The 19,025-nt window shown below is 39.0% G+C and overlaps 1 long non-coding RNA gene across 3 annotated transcripts in view; it reads right to left on the reverse strand.

Annotated features, from left to right (window-relative positions):
• LOC126213546 (uncharacterized) overlaps positions 1 to 19,025 on the reverse strand; it is a 422,558-nt gene that overhangs the window by 368,280 nt on the left and 35,253 nt on the right. The window contains exons 5-6 of one of the 3 annotated variants that reach the window (XR_007541241.1): positions 17,185 to 17,507; positions 2,183 to 2,526 (exon numbers count right to left, since the gene is read on the reverse strand). The exons of the other annotated variants lie outside the window; for them this stretch is intronic. This is a non-coding gene — a long non-coding RNA (uncharacterized LOC126213546). Of the gene's footprint in view, positions 1 to 2,182; positions 2,527 to 17,184; positions 17,508 to 19,025 lie in introns of those variants that run through there. 3 annotated transcript variants of the gene reach the window in all.

A 19,025-nucleotide genomic window follows, 5' to 3' on the forward strand; every position in this document is an offset into this window, starting at 1 on the left:
AATGGTCGCGTCATCTTGTCACGACGTTTCAATGAGTTTCGTACCAATCACCTTCTGGCAAAGATGACGGGTATAAAACTCATTGAAACACTGCGACAAGACGACACCACCACTCGGCTGTTAACCCGAGAAGAATTCATCACAAGCATTCATTCTGTCACCATTCCTTTCCATATAAGTCATAATTTCTTAATGAACAAAACTATGAAAAAAAATCCAACACGGGCATACGTCTGAATGAGCAAACTAGTCTTAAGCCAGTATTACCAGACACACCTAACATATACAAATCTGCACCAGCACCCCAAGCAACCAGTGTGGCACTGTCGACTGGTTCACTTCGACCGACTGTGTGATATACCTACCGTGTATGTCTACCCTAGTGCCCCAAGAGAACATACTCTTAACTAAAGTCTTGTTTATGTTGTCGAGTATGCAAATTTATCGTTTCTTAGAACTGATACTACTCATTAAATCTTCTGAGTGATCTAGGTTCATATTTATTAAGCACCACTAAAATGAAATTATGTCATGGTTATACAGAATTGTACACTAAACCGTTCTGTTGGTGGTGCAAGAAAATTATTATTATTAACTATGTTTACTTTCGCTTTTGTTTCACAGTGTTTTAGACACGGACGATGGTATTATTTAAGCTGCATTTGCAGTGACAGTAGCTTCTTCAGTAGTTAAGACTGAATGGTGACGTAATGCCAGGGGCAGGGTTTGGGTTCTGCCTTGGCTGCAAAGAAGGGCTGAAGGCAGGGATGGTCATAGACTCCCTGTTAATGAAAGAGTTGAGGCCCGAAGATCCTCTGGAATTCAGGAATTTAGCCAGGATGGATGTGTCCTGTTTTGACAAACTGTTGTCCATGCTACACTGTGGGATTTGTGTGTGTGACACTGTGCTGAGGGAAGGTATTTCACCTAGTCGGAGGTAAGAACCGGACCATTTAACTTGTGTTTTATGATTTGACCATCATATATCACTGACAACCTCCATTATGCCCTACTATGTTTCGGGTTGATTGTCACACTTCAATTCCTGGCAACTAGGGAATCATTTAGAGCCTAGCTTTCAGTCACAGAATTTCACACCCAAGCATTTCAAAAAATTATTGTGCAGGTGTGTGCTGAAATTTGCATCAGACTGAAAGACAAATACTTGAAGTAAACTAGTGTTATTTTTCAAGTGGGGAGTACCTTTAGGTGGCGCTAAGTAGCTAATTTTGTTTAAATTGTTAACAGGTCGCAACAACACAAGCATAAGGGAATGAAATTTCAAAAAAATTTTAAAACTTGTGGCAGTTTCCAAGCTGTATTGGTAAGCCACAAAATTGAGCTATGTACCATTGAAAACCTGGCATTCCCGAAGTGAATATAAATGTATAAAAAAGAAATTGTATCTTAAATATTCTTCACCAGTAGGACTTTTCAGCAGTTTATTGCAATTGGCAATATAAATGTGTCCATTATTAAATATTTGTACAAATTCTCTCCACAGGTGCAATGGACAGGAAGCATGTTGAGCCTATCCCTCTACGATCTGCTGGCTTGACATATTACAACTAAAAAACATTTCACAGCCTTGTTTTGCAGGCTGTTTTAGATTCTAGGTACAGATAGGTTCACCCTTGGCATTGGTTGCAATGGCAGGGTAATTGATGGGGGGGGATCTATGCCAACAGTCAGATCAGTTCCTGCAGTCTCTAGCAACTGAAGCCACTCAATGCGGCTTCCGTTGCCAGAGACCGCAGAGTGTGTGTGTGTGTGTGTGTGTGTGTGTGTGTGTGTGTGTGTGTGTGTGTGTGTGTGTGTGTGTGTGTGTGTGTGTTTGTGTGTGTGTACGCGCGCGTGCGCCCGCAACATACTATATGGTGAGTGGCAACTTTCATTTCATAATATTGTTACATTCCATCCTAGATTTTCCATTGTTTGTTTGCTGCACAATTATTCAATTGATGATTCAGATAGCACTTACTGGCAAGTACTGATATCGAATACACAGATCTGTAAACCGTAGGGAAAGGGTCTTGGCGGTGTGACAAATCTTTCGCAAGCTTACCGCAACAGGACGGAAACAGGACATCGTCACGTGCCACAGAAGTGAGTGAGAATCCTGTGAATATTTCAATCCTGTAGGGTATGTACCCTGGCAGTGGGAAGCTATAAAGAAGCACAATTTTTAATTTTCAATCTTTTATTTAAAAATTAACAATCAGTAACTTTCTGAATTGCACCCATGATGGCATTCGTGATAAGGCACTTTGTCTCTGCCTTCAATTTTCTATTTTTAGTTGTAATCAGCTCAGCTGCAACATACTGGCCCAACTTGCCATCCTCATTGCTCCCATTCATTGCTGTTGTTTGTCTCACAGCATTGACAATGTGCTGCTCACCAGGACATCTTTGGCCAGCTTCTTAAAATTGGCACAGTGCTCCACTTTGAATAATTCTGGTGAGCACTGAGGGGTAGATGGAGAACTGTTCTCAACTGCACACCCCACTGTAAATGTCTCTTGAGTACTAGGAAAAAAAAAAGGAATTTATTAAATATTGCACTGTAAACATGTTATAACATTACAATTAAAATTCATTGTGCCAAATACAATAGACTGTATAAAATTATTGGTGTAAATAACATGGATGTTGCAACCACTGGCTTGCTGCAATAAATTTATATAATAATATGGAGAGGTCAGTGTTGAATCTCTTTCTTAATTTCTATAAAGAAAAACACTGAAGAAGTCTGTGATATTATAAATCAACATTATGGTGAGGCAGTGGGCAAAGTAACAAAGCAAAACTCTACTGACACAATGATTTGAAGTACTCCTCGTGAGAAAATTCTCTCTTTCTCTCAACAAATGAATCTGAACTAACAAAAATACATCGATTAAAAAACAAAAATACTTACAGATGAGATGTTGTATCTACTAGACTGCAACTAGACTGCAATGGGTGGTAAAGCCTCTAACTTTTTTTAATAAATTTAGCCACGGTTGTAAGATTATTCCCGACATGTTTAAGAAAGATAAGGTGATCCCCATTTCCAAAGTGCAGCAAGAAAGATCCAGGAAATTACCAAACAACAACTATTACACCTGTCTCATCTAAAATAATGGAAAGTGCAATTAATAACAACATGTCTAGAAACATACCACAAACTTTCTTTTGTCAATCTAGTGCCATAGTTGAATACAGTAAAAATTCAGCTGTTGCTGTACTGCTGGATCTACCTGTGCTAAATCCGTGCTAGGCATCAATCAGAATATGGCATTTTTTCTTTACTAAGAAAGTTTGTGGTATGTTTCTAGACTTTTCAAAAGCCTTTTGATTGTGTATGTATTAACATAAAAAGTCACCATGCTGCATTGTTAAACAGAAATATCCACAACTATAACAAAATTTAAAAAAACATACTGAAGGAAATTGGGTCAACTTAACTGATGAAGAGCCTGTAAAAGCAAAATGCCTTCTATGCAACTGTCTGCCAAACTACATAAAGATAATAGAAAACATGTCCACTTTCACATTAAAAAATAAACTAAAATGTCACTTATTTAAAATTTTATGGGCAGCGTACCTTGAAGCAAAAAATTAATGTAATGTTTCATATGTAACTTTTCAAATACGTAAAAAAAAATCATTCAGAAAGAATAAAGTGATTTAAATCTTTGTTAATTATGTACGTATTTCAGAGGTTATTTTCCAAGATGTAAGCACATAGTTAAGTATTTTTTAAATTTCTAATGTCAAATATCACCGTGACAGGACTTGGAAAAATGGGAATTTTGAGAGAAAATCGAAGCAGAAGATATGATGTGTTGCCATAGCAATCAGGAATAACAAGACAAGAGAACTGTTTCATGTAATTGAATTAAGTCCCAAACTTTAAAAAAAAAATTGTGAATGCAACACAGTGAAAGACGTACGAAAGTAATAATGTTAAAAGAATGAAAAGAAGACCTCGATGTATTAAGACTAAGAACACATGCAACGAGAATAATTCAACTAAGAAGATTCGGTGTGAGGAGTGTCCAGCTCCCACACGCATCGCAGGGATGCAGATGCAGAGACAACATCCGACGTCACCGGCACCAGTTGCTCCTAACTGGTGCTGATTCTACATCCGCACACCGATGCAGACACGAAAACCAGCAACCGATGCCACCGGCACCGGTTATTGTTCACTGGTGCTGATTCCACACCTGCTCATCCATACAGCCTAAACTCACACTGGGTGAGCGGAAAATAATAATTGTTCGAGTACAGAGTCGAAGAAACTGGTCACTAGACTGTATTAGTGTAGCTACAATGCTTGGAGTTAATTCGTTAAATGATCACCTGATCAAAAACTAAGACAAATATGGATAATACACAGAGAATCGGGGAAACTTCAGAACCAGCCATAGCAATGAAAGTGAGTGAGGAGCTACCAGACTGGTCTGAATTAGTGAATTTGATTAAAACTAAGTGATAAAATAGATGACCAAAGTGCAGATTCAGCAGCTTGAAGAAACAAATTGACTGCTCAAAATACTTCTTTAAGAAAGGAAGTAAATAAAACTTTAAATGCTCAAAGTTAATTTAGACTCAGTGAATACTCAAATGAGAAAATAGATGACCAGGGTGCTTCTTTGAGAAATGAAGTAAGTGCAACTTAAAGTGAAAAACTCGGTGCACAGAGTGCTAATGTAAGTAGAGAAATAGTCACATTGTTGAAATCACTAAATTCTAAATTGGATGCTTGAAGTTAGATTTTGAAAAAAACCTAGACTTAACTCAATGGATTCTGAATTAAAGGATCAGTATGAAACTTTAAATATTCAGATGACAAACATAGGTTTGTTGAAGGTTTGTTGAACATCATCAGAGCAGACACTCAAAGCAAAGAATCTAGTAATCGATGTGAAGACATGGCTGCTTTGGAAACTGAATTTGATGCCAAATGTAATAATGTAGAATCGAAACCTATTGGAAACTTAGAATCTTTAAAAGACGTGTACAATAATGAATACAATAATGTAACACAAGGTTTAAGTACTTCGAAAGAGGGACATCAGTCTAAGGAATTAATGTCGATTATTCAGTAGCAAATTTGAGGTGGCAGTGCACGAGTAAATAATGTAGGATGAAATTTCAAAGAGAATATATCCAGCTTTGTTATTAGAAGTGTATGTGGCTTGGAGGAACCATTTTAAGAAATGATAGATCGAGGAGTTGCCACGAGAGTAACCTCCAACCTCCTTAACATTTAGACTATTGCTTCTTCCGAAATTAATAATACCAGCAAGGTTATAGGTGACTTGTGGAAAGGATTCAAATTTATCCATGATAGGGTAGAAAATGGAATAACTTTACCTGATGTTGTGTTACCTAGTTAAGTGGCGATTGTTTTGCCGTGGGGGGGACTTCCACACAAAATTAAGTGAGAATTACTGGTTTGCACTTGCTCAAGTGAAGTTAATACCAGATCCATGGGATCCGGGCGGAGTCAGATTTATCCCGCATGGACGTTAACGTTCTGTGTTAACGGGCGGAGTGACGACTGTCGGATCCCGAGATGTTTTCGGCGTTTCTTCCGAAATAGTTTTCCTGCACTGAATTCCCTTCAAATCTTACACGATTCTGTAGTTTATTACTGAATTCTGAAACTATCCTATAATTTTCGTATTTAGCAAATTGGATATAAACATAACTTAAAGACTGATGTAAGAGAACCACGGAAAAAACAGTGATCTCTAGACATGAAATGAAAAGAGTAGAATATTATATTTATGGATAATGTAATATAATGTGACGGACAGAACAAATATTTTATCGTACTTTCAAACAACCCTCGCAAACAAGTGTGTCTGATTCCCTTCAAATCTTACACGATTCTGTAGTTTATTACTGAATTCTGAAACTATCCTATAATTTTCGTATTTAGCAAATTGGATATAAACATAACTTAAAGACTGATGTAAGAGAACCACGGAAAAAACAGTGATCTCTAGACATGAAATGAAAAGAGTAGAATATTATATTTATGGATAATGTAATATAATGTGACGGACAGAACAAATATTTTATCGTACTTTCAAACAACCCTCGCAAACAAGTGTGTCTGATTCTTTGACACTGCTATTTCCACAGGGTTGCTAAGATTTTCTTCGGGGGCCTTAAAGGTCACGGTGGGAATGTCTGTTCCGTAGGAACCTCCTCCAGCTTGTCCCTCGAGAACCGGCGAGGTAGGGGTCCTGGAGAAGGGGGTTGGAAGGGTTTCCCGTCTTTGGGGCCGTCTTCTTTCTCTTCTTCGATCTTAGCAACCACAGCTATTTTTTTCCCTTTCTTACCTCTCGTTTGAGGACCTATCTATTTGTCCTCCTTTCCATATGCATCTACTTCCATTGCAGAAGTCCTTCCTGGTTTATAATAAGCTACAAATTACTTCAAATAAATAGGCCGAGAATCACACACACACACACACACACACACACACACACACACACACACACACACACACGAAGATACACGGGTACACAAACAATGAAACTACTGACTAGAAACCTGTCAAAAGGTGAGAACCATCAAGTGTTGGAGAGAGAAGGTATGTGTACAGCAGGAAATATGCACATATTGTTGTTTATTGTGCCGGTAGTACATTACATGTATATATAGGAAAATATACAGGGTGGTCTATCTGAAGTTTCGGATGAGATTATCCCGAACACTATACATCAGGTAAAAATAGTGGGTAAGTCAAGTTCGTAAGCTCAAAGGGGGACATTAAATGATACTACACGTGACCTCCAGCTCCCGTCCCTTTGGGTGGGGTGGAGGACAACTTTTAAATCTTAAATGGAAACACCCATTTTTTATTGTAGATTCAGATTCGCCATAAAAAAAGTAATCGAGTTTTGTCTGAAACATTTTTTAAACCATTGACAGATGGTGCTGAAGTCACGAAAAAAGTAAAATTGTGGAAGAACTCTTATTTATTTAGAATTGTGCGAGAAAGATTCATCAAACCGATAAAAAATGTGCACCAGTTCTTTCGTTACGCCAAATTAAGCTATTGTTGTACAAGATGTACTGTATCCTACTTTTAGCGTTACCCAGGAACAATGATATGGACATAGTAGAATGATGTTCCCATGGGGTGCTTCATTAGTGAGTCCCCTTGCCTCTCGCAATTTGGGGTGCTTAAATAATGAAATTATCCACAAAGAAATTGTTCAAAATCATCCCCATTAGCTCCAATGCATAAAGTCAATCGTCTGCGTAAGATGTCCACAGTTTTGAGCAGCACATCCCGTGGTATGGCTACACACGCTATTCAAATGCGTTGTTCCGTATGATTTCGCGTTGTGTGCTCTTTTTCATTAACAATATTTTTTAAATAACCTCACAAGAAAAAAAATCAGATGTTAGGTCTGGTGAATGTGGAGGCCACTGAATTGGTCCACCGCATCCTATCCACCGAGCAGGGTACCGCAAATTTTTAGCATAATGGTGAGCTGCTCCGTCCTGTTGGAAGCACATTTGTTGCCTAGTTTCTAAATCAACATCTTCCATTAGCTCCAACAAATCATCACAGAGAAGTTGTAAACAAGATTCCCCAGTAACATTTTGGTAAAAAAAAAAAAAAAATACGGTCCTATCAAGTTACTGTTTAAAATGGCAGAAATGCAAGCGTATTTGCATATCTTTTTGCATTAAGGCCTCTGTGAGTGTAATATGATACACACGATATTTATGTGCCTTCAAAATCCTCAAAGCAGTTGATTTCGATATTCCAGTTTGTGTCTGAATTGCACAACTACACGTTTCAGGATCCAGTTGAACACAGGCGAGAACCGTAGGGTACGAGCATCATTTTCATTGTAATCGCGATGACGAGGTGGACGGTGCATGTATCCATTTCGAGCACGTCGAGTGCAATGTCGAATAATATTGTCCCTTGGATGTCATCTGTTTGGGAAACTATTCGCATACAATTATGCAGCTGCAGTGTACTTGTTGTGGCATCCACCTAAAATTAACATCATATCAACAATCTCTGTAGGAGGATAAGTGAGCCATGTTTCGCTAAAGAATAATTTACTTTCGTCAGTTGATGTTTAAGGTTCACAATCTTAAAGTGAAGTGACGTCTGATCACATTACACCGACCTTTATATTGAGCCATAGTTGCCAGTTTGGCCACGGTAGCGCCACAGTCAGGTGAGTAATGAAATTGTAAAGAGTTCCGTAACGAGATTTTAATACCATTCCGCCTCCCTCCATCAAATACTGTGGAAAAAAAAGCTTAATTTGGCATAATGAAAGAATGGGTGCACATTTTGTATCAATTTCATGCGTCGTCCTCGGATCATTCTAAATAAATCTGAGTTCTTCCCAATTTTAATTTTTCTTGATTTCAGCGCCATCTGTCAATTGTTTAAAAATGTTTCAGACAAAACTTGATTACTTTTTTATGGAGAATCCGAATCTGCAATAAAAAATGGGTGTTTCCATTTAAGATTTGAAAGCTGCCCCACACCCCACTGAAGGGGGAGGGGGCTGTGGGTCACGTGTAGTATCATTTTATGTCCTCCTCTGATCTTACGAACATTTCTTATCCACTGTTTTTATTCGATAATTTTACTCGATAATTTTGGAGATAATCTCATCCGAAACTTCCGATGGACCCCCTGTATATATACATATAACTAGAAGGATTCCACGTCAAGTAGGCAGGGAGGCGTGAGTAAGGAAAGAGCATAAAGCTGAGAGGAATTGATTGTGATAATTGTTAAGGAATGTCGAGTCGGAGTATATGTAAACATAGTATCTGTTAAGAGTAAAGAAGTCGAAAGTAGAGGATGACTCCAGGGACTAAATGAAGTATCAAGAAGTGAGAGTGAAGTGTAAAATAGATTTTTATTTTTTTCCAGATTTTTAAGTACTTCACGTATTGGACTCTCTAGAGGCAAGACAGGTTCATAAATTATGTGGTTGTTAAATCAACTTTACTGCAGATGTATTTTATCGTGTCTAATGCGAGACGAATCGGTTGACTTGTATACATTCAAATATTGATGTGGGAAATGGAGAATATGTTATTTGTGGAAGCTGGAATGTACCAAGACTGAACTAAAAGTATTCATTGAGTACTAAATTATTTCAAAAGTAGAGAGAGAGAGAGAGAGAGAGAGAGAGAGAGAGAGAGAGAGAGTCTTACAAATTCCTGTTAACCAGCAGTATTCTTTGAAGAAGAAGGTTTTGGAGATAGACGGAGCCGGCAATCCAGAGAAGAAGATCGGCTGTACATATCAAGTAAGTCAACCTATGACAGATAGGTGTGAATTTTTGCAATCCAACTTCACATTGCTTTTGATCGTTCAAGGCATTAGAGTATGTTACAAACAAATTGCTCAGCAGTTCCTATTAAAGATCATTGACATTACCTCTTTTGAAACTGATACAGGAGCATATCTGCAAACTAGTACACACAGAGATGTATCAGATTTTTCAGAAAATCTAGTGGGTACTTCTGCACAATAGACCACAAAACATGCTCACAATCCACCATTCTGCCTTACATGTATTTGGGGTGTTTTAAGTTAATTTCATTTATTACTACCAGTGTGCTTGCATCAAAGTTTCCACTACTGTGCATCTCACATGTGAATGTTTTCACTCACAGAAATGACATGAGGAGCACACACAAAGTGGAAGCATAGTATTTGAAAGCACTAGCTTATCATCACACAAATCAACAATTTCTGCACTAAGTGGACATGTCTGAACCATGTGAAGTATATTTTTAGTATCAGAAAATAACTGTTGATATGAATGTAGATTCCTGCAACAGTATACGCTTATCTTACAGAATGCAGAAAACTTGTAATGACAGAGTGACAAAAATTAATACTCACGACAGAGAGTGGGATATTTGTCAGCAGTTTTCTATGCGCTATGTGGTCTTTCAAATATGCCAATAGGTCAAACCACCACACGCTTGGTTTATGGGTGGTCCCGCCTGAGCTACTGCGCATTTTTTCCCACATCTTTTTGAGTTCAGCTGAATAATGCAAACGTAAGAATGCTAAGCATGCTTCACATTCCTCGTTCGGCACACCAGACACAACTGTTCTCACTTTTTCTCCTATTCTGGCCAAGCTTTCCTTCCTGGCGTGCCGAAATAATACAGCTACAGAACCAAAGGCATGTGCTACTTTCACCAATTTATGTGATATATATACACACACACGTCTATCAAAAGTAAAATTATAAGCACATTAACTTGTATAAACTCAGAATGAAACATTTGTAGATCTGTAGATTGCCTTATTGTGGTACAAAATATCTGTTAGGTCATAGCGACACCTTTGGTTGCTGTATTCTTCAATTATCACTTGAAAGCTCTTTTTTTCCATTCCATAGCTACAATAAGAAGCTATCATTAGATATAGAGCTTTCTTTCAACAGGGGTACAAAAATATGCAATTTCTTTTGTTTCATTAATGTATTTATAAGCTACTGCTTACTGAAAAAATACCCACGACACTATGCGGAATTGTCGAATCAATACGTGTGTTTTGACTGCTAAGGAAAACAATAACTAGTAGAAAGCCCGCTCGCAAGGCTGCGTTCTGTGCACGGGAGTCACCGCCTCTACTGCACACACACGGACACACGACAGAATAGAACAGACGCCACCTGCATTAACAGAACCTCTCCTACTTCAACCTGGCAGATGAACAGTCTGCTAAAATCATAGCTTCGCCCTTTTTGCTGCTAGATAGCATGTTGGCCACACCTCACTTTTACACCTTCGGTGTGTCGTGTAATACAGATTTAAGGACCTGGATTTTGCTGATAATATTGTTCTGTTGACAGAAACACAACCCAGTTTACAACTAATAGTTACCGAGCTGGGTAGAGAGACCATTTCTTTAGGACTGAAAAGAAATAGTGATGAAACAAAAACAATATGCGTAACAAGTGGAAATGTACCTACGCAACTTCTAGTGCAACAGAAGGTACTGCAAGGTGTTGACCAATTTCCATATCTCAGCAGTTTTATCTGTAAGTAATGGGACAGCCACATGCACATAAACAGATGGCAGTATCACTGCACATGCAAGGTATACAACGGCAGTACAACAGGGAGCTGTCATGTGCACTCAGGTGAGTCATACAAAAAGATTTCCAACACAACTATGCTCACACGGCGGGAATTAACGGACTGTGGATGCGGAATGCTAGTCGGAGATGGACACGTGGAACATTCCATTTCGGAAATTATCAGATAATTCAATATTCCGAGATCCACAGTGTCAAGAATACCAAATTTCGTGCTTTACCTCTCACTACGGACAACGCAGTGGCTGACGGCCTCCATTTAACGACCGAGAGCAGTGGTGCTGCGTGGAGTTGCCAGTGCTAAGAAACAAGCAACACCGAGTGAAATAACTGCAGAAATAGGTGGGACTTACGACAAACACGCCTGTTAGGAGAGTGCAGTGAAATCTCGTATTAATTGCTACAGCAACAGACAAATGATGCGAGTGCCTCTGCCAACAGCACGACATCGTCTGCAGTACCTCTCCTGAGCTCGTGACTAACGGTTGGATCCTAGGTGACTGGAAAATCGTGTACTGGTGAGATGAACCCCAATTTCAGATGGTAGGAGCTGACGGTAGGGTTGAAGTGTGGTGCAGAACCCACGAAGCCTCGGTAGTGGCTCCATACTGTTGTGGGCTGTGTTTACATGGAATGGACTGTAGTCCTGTGGTCCAACTCAACTAGTCGTTGACTGTAAATAGTTTTACTTCAATACTTGGAGACCACCTGCAGCCATTCGTGGACTTCATTTTCCCAAAATAAGACGGAATGACAATTCGCCATGTCAATTGGTCACAATTGTTTGTGATTGGTTTGAAGAACATTCTGAACAAATCGAGGGAATGATTTGATTACCAAGATTACCTAACACGAATCTCATTGAACATTCATGTGACAGTTCTCCACAAAATCCTGCACTGGCAATACTTTGGTGAACACAGACAGCTATTGAGGCAGCTTGGCTCATTACTACTGTGGGATGCTTCGAACGATTTGTCAAGTCCGTGCCATGTCAAATTGCTGCACTATGCCGGACAAAATCAGGCTCGAGAAGATATTACGAGGAATTCCGTGACTTGTCACTTCAGTGTAGTGGAGGTGTAGATGCAGACATCACTAGCTGAATTGGGAAGGGCTTCTGCAGTCTTCAACCCAATCTGATCTATACAGGAATTAAGACTCCAGAAGTTCTAATGGCTCTGAGCACTATGGGACTCAACTGCTGTTGGTCATCAGTCCCCTAGAACTTAGAACTACTTAAACCTAACTAACCTAAGGACATCACACACATCCATGCCCGAGGCAGGATTCGAACCTGCGACCGTAGCAGTCGTGCGGTTCCAGACTGTAGCGCCTTTAACCGCTCGGCCACTCCGGCCGGCTGACTCCAGAAGTACTTATACTAAGCTCCAGGTGCACTCCTGTCTATCATCCTAGTGACGGCCAGGCACGGGTGCGGGACTTACGAAATGTCAACAAAATTGACACACGAATTAAGTGTTTCTCACTGATGACACTCGGGGTAAATTTTTTATATTAGCCATCGTGACCATGTTTCACAGGGTTGTCCGCACAGCCCAAACAATACCATTGCTCAAAGAAGAATGACACTTGTGGGCCATGTTCTATGCCTAAAAGGATGGTAGAATCCCCAAATCTTCAGTGGTGTGGAAACTAACAGATGGCTGCAGAAATAGGGGAAAACCTTATATCACCTGGAAACTAATTTTTGCAAAGGATCTTCATTGTGTGGACCGAAACTGGGAAGCAGCTGTAAAGCTGGCAGTTGATCAAGTCTGCTGCAGGAAACCGGCTGCCCAAAATGCTACTAATCACCTGTAAAGTAAACACATATTTGAAGTTGTTTTATACATGGCAGTCTGATTCATTAAACCAGGGGTAGTGAACATTTTTTACCTACCATCCACTTTTGTATCACTGCAACGTTTTCCTAGCTGCGGGAATTTCCCGCAACGTGCTGCATAAAATGTGTGCGAGACTGCACTCCCCGCTTGCACAATGTGAACATAGCAGACCATTTGCCTAGTCTCCGGCAAAACAGTGCCACTGTGGGACACGCTAGCATGCCTCAGGAAGGGTATGTCTCGCACACTGTAGCAATTTGCTTGAGGGCGCATGTAGTGGGAAAGTCAACCGAGTAGCAGGAAAATACCAGATGACAGCTGCAGTATTTTTTTCACTGCACAGGGATTAAGGCTACGTAATTCTCCTGATCTAATTGTTCACCAGAAATGTCAGGTGACTGATGCTCTGCCTCAAACAGTGAGCAACTTATCAAATTCGTGTCCAAACGGCATATTTTGTGGAACGCAGCTGACACTGGGATGAGAAACTAGATGCAAAATGAGTTAATTTGGGGAGAAATCTGAAGAAAATTGAATGAAACATGTAAGAAGAAGTGTCTTTGATTATGTCCAATATAAATAATCAGTGAATTCATGTGTACTGAGCTTTAACCACCATTATAATGAGTTGCATGTTGTTACTGTGATCAGTACTGTGAACGATTTAAAATTCGGCCCACCGAAGTAATCAGTGAATCTGTTAGTCACAGTGAATACCTTAGCTTTGACATAACCGTCAACACCTATCCAGGGCATCATATCATGCATGAGCAGTGCATTAATTTCGGACACATTTGAGTGATAAGACAGTGGGAACTGGTTCTCTCCTTCATCGCCTCGCAACCGTTTTGTTACTAAAATGTTATTCGATCCTTCACAACACATGGAGATTTGCGTCATTGCTTTGCACTTTCTGAATACTCTTCCCAATAATACACAGTCTCCTTCCTTTTAGACTGCACACTCCACTGCACGTTTTGCGCTTGCTGTCCCACTACTAATGTTGCGCTGCAGTCCACTGTCATGTAATACCAAAATGTTCATTGCAGCACGCTCCAACTCGTGTGGCGTCAATGAACCACAAAATACAACTCTCATCTAAAGAAAACTGTGGCACCCACACACTTCCAACAAACTGTTAAAATGTTTTCAAATATTTCCAAAAAATTTTCTTGCTATGATCTCCCATAAAAAAATGTAATTTGAAAAAGTTTGTCCAATAATACATTTCAAATACTTGTTTGCTACAAATTCCAAGTCACACATTTTAATTTATTACTTCACTGTTACCGACTATTGGCCAGAAAGTTTCCACCCGTTATCAACATGTGATACTGAAGCCAGATATGAAATTGTGTTGTACAACACCTAGTTTGGGAGGTATGGCATGATAAATATTAATTATTCAAAAAACAGTCTTAATCGCATTTATAATTATTATACTGCCAACCGGTTTCAACCCGACATAGGAGTCATCATCTGGGCATTTACACTGTGAAATTATAGATATCCACGAGAAAGACTATTATACAACAGCTAAAGTTACGTAAATTTAAAATATGTTACCTATTGGTCGATTGCTGGCGGTGTCACTACTGTCTACATAATGGCAGGAAACTATGCGAGACTAACCCTTCGTATGGGCTTAAATAGCGTGCTGACACCATGTGAATAGACGGCAACACCCCCAGTGGCGATCAATGGTATTTAATACAGTTTATTATATGTAATTACTAGTCACCTTAGTTTAACATAAATTTATGTTACAGTAAATAACAGAAGACGGAACCATTTCATTTAAAAAGAGTTACAATTATAGTGTTAATTATGAAATAACAACAAATGTTCCATAGTCAACTCGTAAAAGTATATTACATTATGTGCCATAATATAAATTAAAGCAATTTGTGACACAAATACTGGAGTCATATTGTATTATAATATATCCATTCATACATTTACGTAGAAAACATTTTAGTCAATTTACTAAAACGGCTAATATGGAAGGACTACAGAGCCCTCTACTCACTGTGGTGGGGGCGCCGCTGCCATGGATTACAAAGCGTGTATCAGGCGCCCTCTAGTCTGTGTAGCGAGGATGCCGTCGTCATGGTAACAGCTGGTGTGTTCATACGATGTTATTAATGTGTGATTAATCATACTAATCGTTGCTTCATCTCTACAACCATGCTGTCCAAAAATTGTGATAAATATTTATTAGCGTGAAAAGTAGCACAAAATTTTCATTGTGCTGTTGAATTATAAAATTCACAACTTGCAATTTTTCATGTTTGTACATGCACTGCCCCGCGCCTAGAAAAACATTTCACTCAGTGTCCTGCAGCCCACTTTGGGCAGCAAAAGACAAGCGCATTCCACAGGTGATAAATTGTTCCACATCTAGGAAAATGTAGGTGTATTATTAAAATTTTCTAACCATCGACCATTCCACAGTAATGATGATTTCTAAAGTGGGGAAGTAACTTCGTGTTATAAAATTTATAAAGCAGAGTTGCATCAAGTTGAAGAATAAATTAATAATTACTAACCTAATATTTTTTCAAAGTTTTGTGAAACCTCAAAGTAAACATTTTAACCTCCAACCAGCTACTGCCTGCTATGAAGGCTCGGACACCCACTAGTGGGTGCTAGGGACCAAGTTGACCATCAGTGCTGATTAATAATGTTATCTCACAAGCCGTGTGAAGTGCCGTGTATATAACAGAAACTCTTGTATGCAGAAAAAACATGCTTGAAGGCATAACTAGTTAAAAGCTGTTCATTGGTTACCATTTACTGTCCACCCACTGGCTGCGTATAACTCAACACAGAGAAAGGATGTCAACATATTAGTTTCACAAAACAAGTGAAGCGCATGGACGTTACTTTGTAAGTTTCAGCTGAGGATATGAGCACTATGCAAACAGGCTGGCCCACAAGTAGCCTAAAAACGGCTCAGCAGTGAGTATTTCATAAGCAATGTCTAAATTCTTTGATATTACCTGCATGACATAATGAAAACACTACTGTCACTCAAAAATTAAGGGTTTTCTTTTTTTTACAATTTAGAGATGAGAAAATTAACTACGCTACAAAGTGTTACACTAGTTTTGGGGGATGTGGGAAAGACCACAAATTCTGGCACAGGAGGCAAGAAATTATACATCAAAATCACAAGCTTTCTATTAACAATGAAGCCCACTAACAAAAAAAGAAGCTGTTTTAGCAGAAGTTCATAAGAAAAAAAGATTCTTTTTTTTCTTCAAAATAACTTCTTGGACATAGCACATGCTGATGCTTTTTGCTTTGCTATTGTAATATACAGCCCACTGTTGATTAACCAACAACTGAAAGGAGAGCCGAAGTTCACCCATGGAACAGAGCAACAGTTATTTGAGAATAGCAGGATCTAAGAGTGTACTGAATAATGAAATTGAACAATTAAGTAAGTTATGTATTTTCATACTAATAAAATTTACGCGATCAGATAACTAAATTTTGTTTCCTCATTCATACAAATCAATGTGTGTACCGTTAATAGCACGGATAATGCCTAGTCGGAATTCAATTTCTCTCCACGTACGATTCACGGTCTCCATGGTGACATGTTCAAGTGGATTGGAAATGTATGCCTTCAATTCCCATAGGTCTCTAGCCCTGGTACAATATACCGCATCCTTCACAAAACCTCAGGAAAAAAATAGTTGTGTAAGGTCAGGGGATCGTGGTGCACTTCAAGTTGGACCATCTCGTCCAATCCATCTACCCGGAAACTTTTTATATAGAAATTGAAGTACATTTAGGGGCCAGTGGAGTGGTGCCATGTCTTACTGGAATATGACACCAGGCTGCAGGTGTCCCAATTGTGGCACATTAATCTCTTGTATCATGTCCATGTTAACACCACTGTTGATGGCAGTGATGGAAAAGAATGAATCAGTGATGCAACGGGGGACCAGTCTGCATCAAACATTGACCTTACAACTGTCTCTTTCCATTTCATGTGTAACACGAGGATGCTGCAAATCCTACATACAAACATTATGACAATTCAGTCTGCTAGATACATGAAATGTTGCCATATCGGAAAACAAATCTTTTCCAAAAAGTCAATGCTTACATCAATCTTGCATAGAATATCCACTGCAAATTGTTCGCACCTAGGTTTGTCCATAGGCTTTAATGCCTGAAGCAGCTGCACGCAGGGATAGAGCCATTACCTCTTATGCATGACATTGTGCAACGTCGATCTTCTCATTTCCAACGCTCTGGCTGCCATACATGCCGATTTTATAGAACTCCTTGCGAACACCTGCCGTACCCTGTCCACATTGGAATCTGAAACCGATGGGTGACCAGAGCCTTTTTATGGAGAACTCTACCTGTTTCCATAAATGGTATATTCCAAGTCCTAAACGATCATTGCATTTGAGTATCAGGTACCGTCTGTTGTATCTACCAGGTCACACACATTGAGCTTTATCCAGTAGCATCCACATTTTTTCAGGTTTTCAGGTTCCATTTCGCATCAAAATTGCATGACCTGGAAGGTAAAAGAAATTTTATGAGTAATCTTGTAATTTGATAGAAACCATTTTTTAATACCTCATATAGTTTCAAAGTTAGTTAAGTCTTAAGTTGTAAGTTGTAAAGATATACACGTATACTGCAAAACAAAAAAAAATTAAAAATTGCTATTCATCCAAAGCTGTTACTTTTAGGCATTAGGATACAACACACTATTTGATGAAAGTAATAATCAAACTTACCAACTTGCACTATGATACTGTAATTCAACTAAGGTACAGAAGTAAGTAAAGAAACAGCTCAGAGGCCACTGTCTACCCTTGGTTCCATCTACAAAATTCTGTAGGTTAAAGATCAAAATTTATTTAGCTGTGTATTTTTTACAATGTAAACAGAGCACGGACTTACTTCGAGAAAAATTGGAATCTTAGGAGGTCTTCAATTCACAATATCGATAAGTGAAGAAAGTAAAGACGAGGATGAATCGGAACCTTTGCCAATTCGTAAAATATCAAAAGCTACGGCAACACTGGACACAGTTAAGCATTGAGTGTTGAGATGTGAACATGTTGAAGTAATGATGAATCTATTAAATAAAATGGACAGTACAATGTAACAAGTAGTACAAAATAAGCACTAACTACTGGTCTGTTTCTCAAACTTCTGAAAACGTTACTACACACTGGATCTTATTGTCCTTGGTGTGTCAAAATGAATATCGGGCTTTTTCGGTTTTGTAGTATTTATTACATTCAACTTAGAATTATGAAAGAGCAATTCAAACAATTTTGTTAGTATACATGTGCACATGCGTATGCAACCGAAGAATGTGTTAAATGAGTGAGACAGCCTTTTACGCATAAAGGGAAGGGGACAATTTGATTTTATTTCATTTCTGTAATAATGGATGAGATCACCAACAAGTTAAATTTTTTTTACAATGGTCAGCACCTTTAACCCACACTGACACAGATTCCGATTCATTGATTGTACAATGATTCCTGGTCCTCGGAACGAACGGCATTGACGGCAGGTAATATGATTTACCCATGTCTTTATTGTAGACCCCTGCAATGTGAAATGTCCGATAAGTGTTGACATCCCGGTTGTTAAAACTTTCTAGCCCTGGAATTTTGTCGACTTTTGGTCCACGGACGAGGGCCACGGTTAACCAGCCATTACCTTGCTTCACTGGTCTGCAAGGTGATTAATGCTTGACTGTCACAAGTGTGGGAATAAAATAAAATCTGCAACTACAAGGGTAATACCAAGAAAAAAAGGTCTCCTATTTTTTACGTACATAGAGCTGTTATTTCTACAGTGGTTTACATCAGTTCACAGCTTTAACATTTAGCTAGTTTTCAACGTAATTACCATTTCTGTCGATGCATTTTTGTAGACACTGTGCCAGTTTTTGTATGCCCATGTTATACCAGCTTGCCGCCATGCTGTTCAGGAGGTGAATCACTTTCCGGCCAAATGTTCTTTTAACCCCGGGAACAGGTGATAGTCACTGGGCGCCAATTCAGGACTA

This window comes from Schistocerca nitens, chromosome 11, assembly GCF_023898315.1.
Source record: "Schistocerca nitens isolate TAMUIC-IGC-003100 chromosome 11, iqSchNite1.1, whole genome shotgun sequence".
NCBI lineage: Eukaryota > Metazoa > Arthropoda > Insecta > Orthoptera > Acrididae > Schistocerca > Schistocerca nitens.